This window comes from Medicago sativa, chromosome 6 (genome assembly GCF_051527215.1).
Source record: "Medicago sativa cultivar Bolivia chromosome 6, Bolivia_mono, whole genome shotgun sequence".
Classification (NCBI taxonomy): Eukaryota; Viridiplantae; Streptophyta; class Magnoliopsida; order Fabales; family Fabaceae; genus Medicago; species Medicago sativa.
In genome coordinates, this window is record NC_140754.1 from 62,841,926 (window position 1) to 62,851,270 (window position 9,345).

A 9,345-nucleotide genomic window follows, 5' to 3' on the forward strand; every position below is an offset into this window, starting at 1 on the left:
TAATCCTTCATTGATTGATAATCGATGAATTTATGTCGATGATTTGTTTAGAGATTGGATATACTTGTTATGTCATGTTAATAATGTGATAGCTTGAAATGTAAGTGATGGGGGATAATAATCATGTGATGCTAGTGTTCTAGGAGGGATGGTTATGTATATGTGATATGTATGAATCCGTGAATGCTATGTCTTCATATATGGATTATGATGTCAGTGGTTTACCACCTACCTTTCCGTATGGACGGGTAGCTGGAGTGCAGGATGCATAGATTGTTTTGCTTGATGTCGCCGAGGAGTGGAGTTCCTCTTTTATGTGCAAGTGTCTAGATTAGGGCTCTGATCTAGGGTAGTACTTGCATGATGGATTTTATTTGTCTATGTATTTTGGAGTTGAGATGTTATTTGTATTTGAGGTTTGGAGAATATAATTTTATTATATTGAGATTTGAAGATGTTTATGGATTATATGTATGTTCCGCTGCTATGTTATGTAACATGATCTTTATGTATGTATGTTTTATTTGAAGACGTAGCATCTATTTCTAGAATATATTCGTATGTTCGTGCGTTTTACCGCTTAATAGAAGTAGGGTGTTACAAGTTGGTATCAGAGCCATGGTCGGTCTTGTCTGGACTAGTATTCGTTGAATTTCCTGTTGTATGCGACATGTACGGAAGTACTGTCGGTACTTGTTTTGTTGTTTCGTTCTTTTAGGTGGGTTTGAGCGTAGTGGGGGAGTAGCAGGTTGCTTCAGGTGTGTTAGTCTGGCAAGGGAGGGTATCTTTGGCTGCGGAAGCTCAGTTGGTTGTGGTTTGTGTTAAGGTCCTCGTTGATTTTGAGTTGGATCTTGTGTGTCTTCCGTTGAAGCATATGGACGTGATTTTTGGTATGGATTGGATGTTGACTTTTGGTGTTAACATTAATTGTTTGACCAAGAGTGTAACGTTTTCTAAGCCAGTAGCTGAGGAAGGTGGGAAGTTCTTGACCGCGGAGCAAGTGAAGAAGTCTTTGGACGGTGAAGCTAGTGTGTTCATGATGTTTGCTTCCTTGAAGGAAAGTAGTGAGAAAGGAGTTGGTGATTTGCTGGTAGTGCAAGAGTTCCCAGAAGTTTTTCTGGACGACATTACCGAATTACCGCCGGAGAAAGAAGTTGATTTTGCAATTGATTTGGTGCCAGGAACGAGTCCTATTTCGATTGTGCCTTATCGTATGTCTGCATTAGAGTTGGGTGAGTTGAAGAAGCAGTTGGAAGAGTTGCTCGAGAAGCAGTTTATCAGGCCGAGTGTTTCTCTGTGGGGTGCTCCAGTGTTGTTAGTTAAGAAGAAGGATGGAAGCATGAGGTTGTGTGTGGATTATCGGCAGTTGAACAAGGTGACAATCAAGAATCGGTATCCGCTTCCGAGGATTGATGATTTGATGGATCAGTTGGTTGGTGCGGAAGTGTTTAGCAAGAATGATTTGAGATTAGGATATCATCAGATTAGAGTAAAGGAAGAAGATATATCCAAAACTGCGTTCAGAAAGAGGTATGGACACTATGAGTATTCTGTGATGCCATTTGGAGTGTCTAATGCGCCAGGTGTCTTCATGGAATATATGAATAGAATATTTCATCCTTTTCTGGACCGTTTTGTGGTGGTGTTTATAGATGATATTTTGGTGTATTTGAAGTCTGAAGAAGAGCATGCCGAGCATTTGAGGATTGTGTTGGTGGTCTTGAAAGAGAAGAGGTTGTTTGCTAAGTTGTCGAAGTGTGAGTTTTGGTTGCGGGTGTAACGCCCGTCGTAATTATATAATTATTTAATGAGTTTAGCATATATATATTATGTGATTTATATGATTTAAGAATTTAAGTAGTTTACATGATTTATAGATAAATTATGTGATTTTCAAGATTGATGTGAAGTATACGATTTTGTGAAGTTATTATGTTGGTGTGACTTATTTTATTACTAAATAAAATAAGATATGAAAAATAAAATAAAAATATTAGAAGTTGGGCTGTGATGTGAAAAGAGTAAGTTTAGAGGTGAGAAGAGTAATACGAAAAGATAAATAGGGCAAACATAAATTAGAAACGTTTTTACGTTAAAACGCTTTTGGAGAAAAAGGGAGAAAAGTCATAAAAGAGGAAAACAAGAGAGGAGAGCTGCGATTTCTGCAATAACCAGGTAAGGGTGAGCCTAACTTTCAATATTATTAAGGGTATAATTCTATAGAATGAATTTAACATGATTAGGTTGAGATTTTGTGAGAATTGGGAATTTAGGTTTATGATCGATTTTGATGATTGAACCATGAAAAGATGTTAGAATGATGCAAAACCTGTGTACAGACCTTAGATATTACCTAGGGTGATAATTAGATGCTAATTGAACAAAAGAACCATGAGGATAGATGAAAAGTTGTGATTTTTAGGTTTCTGGCAGTACTGACAGGCATCGCTCGCAACTACGAGCAGCAACACTCGCAACTGCGAGCTATGAACCCACCGCTCGCCACTGCGAGCAACATTACTCGCAACTGCGAGCAACAGTACTCGCCACTGCGAGCTAGACCATTGAGCTCGCCACTGCGAGTAGATCACTCGCCATTGCGAGTTAAGGTGTTAGTTGCCCAATTTGTTCCCCATGCGATCCTTTCGCACGTATAGTCATGAGTTGATCTTAGAAGTGAGAATGAGGGTTGTTTAGGATGTTTCAGAAGTTCCAGAAGTTTGTTTAGGTGACAGAAACTATTAATGATGAAGCATGAGTAATATTATGATGTTTTATGATGTATATGTTGATGAAATTCATTCCTCCAATGATGTTAATACATCCAAGCACTGTTATATATTGTAATCTTGTTGTTATTCGATGTTGTTGACCATTTAATGTCTTGAAGTTGCATGAGTCGGTCTAAGTTGTAAAGAATTAAGAAGTTGTTTATGTTTATGGAATTACAAGAGATGTCATGATGTTGTTTAATTTGTAGGAAGATTGAGTCCATTGCATACTCATTAAAGATGGGGGCTTGAGGCCCGGCAGCTTAATGCTCAAACGACGTTGGGGGCTTGAGGCCCGGCAGCTTTATGCTCACATGTTGAGGAGCCTAATTACGCTTGTAACACCCCGTTCTCCCAACAACGTAATATTAATAAATAAAATCAGAGTAATCACACAACGGAGTGTCACACTACTTTTCAAAATTTCATAAATAGGAAATATCTATTTATTTAAAATCAACGTTTAGAATATCTTAATAAACTGCAGCGGAATAGTTCTTTAAAAATATACTTTCAACCAACACTACAAGAAAATTAGCATTTTGCAACACCTCAACTGCGACCCTTGCCTTCTAACTGCCTCAAAGTGCAACTTTGCAACAGTTGTTGCGATAGTTTGGTCAACAGTCGCAGGTTTTCTTTGTAAAATTTATTTTAAGGCGCATTGTAGGTTATTCAATTCCCGCTTTCTCTCTCCTACTTTCCCAAATTTTTCATTTTACAACTCTCATCTCCCGCTTTCTCCCCTAAATTTTTTCATCTCACACTCAAAATTTCTCCAATCAGTCTAAACCTAACCCTAAATTTTTCTTCTCACACTCAATCCTCTCAATCGCAATTGAGTCCGTCTCCGCCGTCATCTCAATCGCTTCTGTCTCCGCCGAGTTCAGTTTCCGTCGTCATTCTACTCCATCGATCTCCACCGCTTTACTCCTCTGACGTCTCCTCCATCACGGATCTGAACTTTCAACGAACCCCTCACTTCCTCTCCTCCGGCATCGAGGATCTTCTACTCAGGTTCATCTCTCTCTCTCTCTCTCTCTCTCTCTCTCTCTCTCTCTCTCTCTCGTCCACACTTGCTGATAAGGTTCATTTCACCTTTATGCTACGATTAAGAACCTCTAAACATGTTTATCGTTTTTCAATTCCAATTGGGTTGAAACAAACAAGGGAACTTTTGTTGGTCGAAATCAGGTTGTATTTGAAGGGTGAGCAGAGACTTTACTACCATTGCTACTTGTTTTTGGTGTGAAACATGGTGGAGTAAAGTGGCCTGAATTCAATTGATATTTGAGGTTGGTCTTGATATAACTAGTTTAGTGTTTAATGGAAATGGAAAATAAACTACGCTTCCGTATTTAGCAATCTTATTAGGGTGTGTCTAGTAAATAACTTGTGGGTATAAACACAAAACTTAACTGCACTTTTTATGTTATTATTTTTTTATCCATAAAAAATAATCTCAAACTATGAACAAGTAATTGTAAAACCTAATTTTCAGCATTAATGTTTGTGTGTTTTTATATATTTTGTTGTTATGAAAAGTTGAAATGGTGATGAATGTCATATTGCATTCACTATTTCAACTTCTTTTTTTCCTGCTATTAACCTATTTCAATAACAATCTTAAATTATTTATTATTTTAGTTTTAGCTTTGCCATATCCCACTAAGGATTTTGTTATGAATTAAAGAAACACACACATTTTAGTTTATAAAAGAAGAAAATGAAATGGTTAAATTGTTGATTTATGACGAAAACCATAGAAGCATGAAATGAAATGAAAATGAAATGCACTACGATCACTCGGGTTAATTATGTAAGCTAGATGAGTAGTTTCATGAGATTGGATTAGTTAAACTTTTGTAGTGAATGATCCTTATGTGATGAATGCATGGGCCTAAACATACGAAGATAACAAGCATGTTAAGTTTCTTGCTAATCGTTCAGCCATGTACACTCTTTCTTTCTAAAAGGTTTGCTCTCTTGTTTGAAAACCTCAAGGGTGAAGATTGGTAATATTGAAAATGGAACAGAATCCTTAAGGTCCTCTAATGAATGTGTTTAATTTTGCTATGATATGTCTATCATTACCTATTAGTGTTGTTTTTAGCTTGTGTGTCTTGTGTTGATGTAGTACCCCAATATGGCTCTCCATTGAATGTGTTTTATTTTTGTTGTTTTATGTTGGTGTAGTAATTTAATTTTATAGTTATATCCGAGTTGTTAGATTGAAGAGTTTGTGATTGGATGTTACTAAATAGGTTGAGGAATCTGATAAGGGCGTGAAGAGCACTAGCTATCGTGCGAAATGCTTCTGCACTTAAGCCAGCCCCTGCTGCATCTCCCCTTGAGAGTTAACATACCTCGCATGCATTTGAATGGAACCCCTTTGTTACACATCCTTGCTATTGTTCTAACTGCTAATTTGGAATGTGGATTAACAATTCTGATTGCTGAACAAATATACTCTGGTGATTGTGAATAGAGATGGCACATGGAACTCTCGCATATTTGGCTTCAGGAAGTATGGATAGGAACATACTTCAACATGACATGAGAGTTTCAAGTCACCCTATTGGCAAGCCTGTTAGCCATAAGTTTGAGGTAAAAAAATAATTTTCTGAATACACATTAAACTAGCACTAATTCCTGTTTGATGGCAATTTTTATCCTTCAACTTGATAGGTATGTGGATAGGAATGGTCTTGTGATGACAGATAACTTGCTTCTGGTAGTAATGATAATCAGGTATGCCAACTCACACAAAATTACTTTTTGTTTAGTTATATAATATATTCCTCTTTGAATTTGCCCCTTTTTTCTTTCAAAACATGAGTTTTTTTTTCCTATCTGTGAATGAAATGAATATATGATGTGTGAAACGGGCATGGGATATCGATAAATTGGTTGTTCTCAGGGTCACAGATTGAGTGAGTGGCCAATGATATCTTGATTATCAATGTTTTGAATAGCTTGAATGAATCTTTTTATAGCCAACTGAGATGTACAGTATATGATTTTGATTGATTTAATTGTACTTAATTATTTGTCTGGAATGCCGTGAACTCATTAATAACGAAGTTTTAATGATTGATGAGTTTTAGTTAATGTTTTATTATTTGTTGACATGTGCTATAGTGATAGATAGCTGCATCATATCAATGTCAATTCATATTATGTAACTTTTATTTGTTTTAGTTTAGCTGCTTAGTAGAATTTGGCATTTCTTAGATAGTAGCTTAACTAGTCTTTGGTGCAGGGTGCTTAGTTGGTACATCCACCTATCCATTTGTTTTCATCCCATGTATAATCTCTATTCTGTATACAAGGCTGTGCTGTAGGGTAAGGACTCTTTTCTATAGTGTTTCATAGTAAACTATGGTAAAAAATTATATCTATTATGAGATTACTATATTTTTTATTCTCTGTTTGGGATCAAACTTTTTAGCGAAATCATGGATGTAGAAACACTCAAAGTTTCATTATGGTAGAGGGACTTAACAAAGGTGCTGTCTAGGAATCATGCATGTAATAGAAGCACTCTGAGTGTATGTTAAAAACTGTTGTGAAACACTCATATTTTCCAATTGTGCAATCCAAATTTGATCTCAATTTACAAAATAAAAAGTTCTTGAGCTAATTCGGAACAAAGCATCAGTTTGGTTACAAAAGATGTTTGGTTTAGAAGTTGAAATATGAATGCGCTGAAGCAGTTCGGTTCAATTTGGAATTAACAAAGTTCAGTTCAGTTTGGTTTTTCTAAAATATTTTTCAATTTTTTGCAGTTCAGTTTATACTATGAACTGAACCATGAACAAACCTAGCCAAAAATGTTGAGAACAGTTGATGACATTCAAATACATATTTAAGTCTGTCTACATAGTTGCAGATCATAGGGGTAAATATGGATGGCATCACAAAGTTTCGAATTTCTTGCGCCTAACAATAAAAAACATGCTTGCATAAGGTAACTACTTTTACTCCACTTCTTTCTCTTGCTCTCAGACTTCTTCCCTCTTCTTTTCATCACATAATGGGAAAACCAGTCTGAACTCTTTCTTCCGCTGTCATAAGAGATACCTGCTTCTCTGCTTTGTCCAATAGATGTCTTTCGAATGCACGATCCATTTCCTTGCCTCCTCGGTTCGATGCATGTCTCTGCAGGTTTAGAGATTGATTTTAAAGAATGACAGCCTGATGGTACCTTTGTCTTTGGGTTGTCCAACTTGATGTGCTTCTAAATTTGTTTTTACCACATGATGCTTAATATTGGCTTCTTTCTGTTTGTCTGTTTGTGTTTATCGCAGATGTTTATCATGAACATAAAGAGGTTTTTGAGCGTGAAGCAGGTCAGTGTATTACATCATGCCTTTGCTTTATTTTTATTATGTTTAATTGTTGTATAAGTATTCACACCTTTACTTTTATGTTTTGTGACTCACAAAACATTGTGATATGAGTTACTTTATTAACACGATGGAATATGCTGGTTAATTTATAACTTAGCCATGTATTTTAATGACATAATTCTATTCCACTTGTGTTGGTATTATGGTCGGGATGTGAAATGAAATATTTTGCCGTACCATCAGTGTTATAATAAGAAAGTTATTTTTTGGACCATCACATTAAGCTTTAAACTTAAGGGAAGTTGGTCCTGGGCATTAGTTAATCTCAATATTTTTCTTGTCTCATCTTCCATGAATAATGATATCAACGTATAGATTTACAAGGACTGAAAAGCAAGGAATGCTACATGTTTTTGTAGGAGCACCAATTACTAATGCTTATGCGTTTAACAATCTCTCTCTTTCAGATGGATATGAGAAATTGGTCAGGGCAAGAGAAGAAGGAATATCTGGGAACACGGATGATTTTGATATGTTTGCCGATGATGACGGACAAGCTGCCAGTAAGCCATCTACAGATGAAAATAATGCAGTTAGTGAACCATCATCAGATGCCATTAATTCTTCTACATAGGGTAAAAACATTGCCTCTATAACTTTGGCATCTGATTAGTTGCATCATTATACAAGACATTTGTGTAATTTCTCCACTTTCTGATTTTGGTTAATTTTTTGCTATTTCACTTTTTTTTTCAACTCTTTAGTTTATGTTCTTACTAAGATGCCAAAGCACTTGAATTTGGTACCCGCGAATTGGGTTGTGGTTATCTTCCTAGTGCAGCGAATTATGTTACTGGATTCTTTTTGAAGTTCAATGCCTATTACCTATTGAATCTCTTGGATTGTTTGATGAAAATGGATTAAATCTTTTACTCCTATCATTTTTTTTTCTTCAGATTTTGATTTGAGTCTCTGTTTTGAGGTGAGCATAATGAAAATTGAATTTTGATGTTGTTTGCTTTGGGCCCTGTTTGGCTAAACAGGTGTTTATAACATAAATGCTCCTTCTATGCTTATGTATAAATGCGCATTATATGCATAAATGTGTCAGTCGTCAAATCTGCACTTACACAATTCATCCTTGATTTGGCCTGATCATAATGAACTTTCTGTGGTTTACTTAATATTAGTTGTCAATACTTTGTATATTATATAGTGTATAGTAATGCAGAAATCTGTTGAGCTGAATTATGTTCTTCAATGGAATAAGTTAACCTTTATTAATAAACTCGTGCAATTAACCAGTTCTATGAAACCGTTCATTGTTCTTCAGATTAAAAGCTTCAGCTTTTGGGAGTATTGTTTATTGATAGAACATTTGTTTGTAATATTTTTTAGAAACTAAGGAATCATGGAGTTATCTTAAGGATAGTTTATTGATAGATACATTTGTTTATTGATAGATACATTTGTCTGCATTTGATGTCTAATTACAGGATTTGTTTTGGCATTGATGTTTGATGTGTGAAACATCAGTTTTAAAGCAAATTCAGTTTCGCTAAATTTCTGATGTTGATGCTATCTGTATGCAGCTTCTACTTCACTCAATTCAGTTCAGAACATTTAAAATGCCTAAGGAGAGAAAAGATAGGTCTTTGTCACATGAGTGTAGCAGAACATCACCTTATCCGAGCAGCTCAAGTCGCGTCAGAAGATCTACATCTAAAAGTCCTTTAGGAGGCATGTCACATTCAGATGGCACTAGGTTAGGTTTGCATGTGAGTGTGTGTGTGTGGCTGCTATCTAATGCTTAAGCTGTGAATAATGTCATTGGTCAAGAAGATTGTGATGACCAAATAGATAGCTTTCTTCTCAAGAGGCAGGTAATGACATAAGGATTTTGGTTATTTATTGGTTCCCTAGTTTTACATAGGCTGAGTGCTGTGAATTTGTCAAATCAAGGTATAAAAACTTGATAAAAATAGTGTTACATTGATTTCTGTTTGCTGCATTCAAATATCAACCAATATTTCTATAGCTGAAGTTGTTAAATCTAACACTTCTCCTCACCCAAGTGCCTTCTGGGATTGAAGCATGGATGATGTAGAGGCTCAGCCTACCTTGTGTTAAAACTTAAACTTTTATTTAGTTGAATGGGAAAACAATTATTAAGGATGTTAGTTAAGGCACATTTTATGTGATGGTCTTGCTATTTTTAGTTA

At 35.7% G+C, this 9,345-nt stretch overlaps 1 long non-coding RNA gene across 2 annotated transcripts; it reads left to right on the top strand.

The window, feature by feature from the left end:
* Positions 1-3,455: 3,455 nt before the first annotated feature.
* On the top strand, positions 3,456-9,345 carry LOC146916188 (uncharacterized). 2 transcript variants are annotated; one of them, XR_015014920.1, is made up of 8 exons: positions 3,456-3,788; positions 5,036-5,378; positions 5,460-5,522; positions 6,034-6,116; positions 6,664-6,741; positions 7,082-7,123; positions 7,591-7,758; positions 8,716-9,345. It is a non-coding gene; the product is annotated as an uncharacterized LOC146916188 (long non-coding RNA). The 2 variants fall into 2 exon arrangements; XR_015014919.1 differs by lacking the exon at positions 6,664-6,741.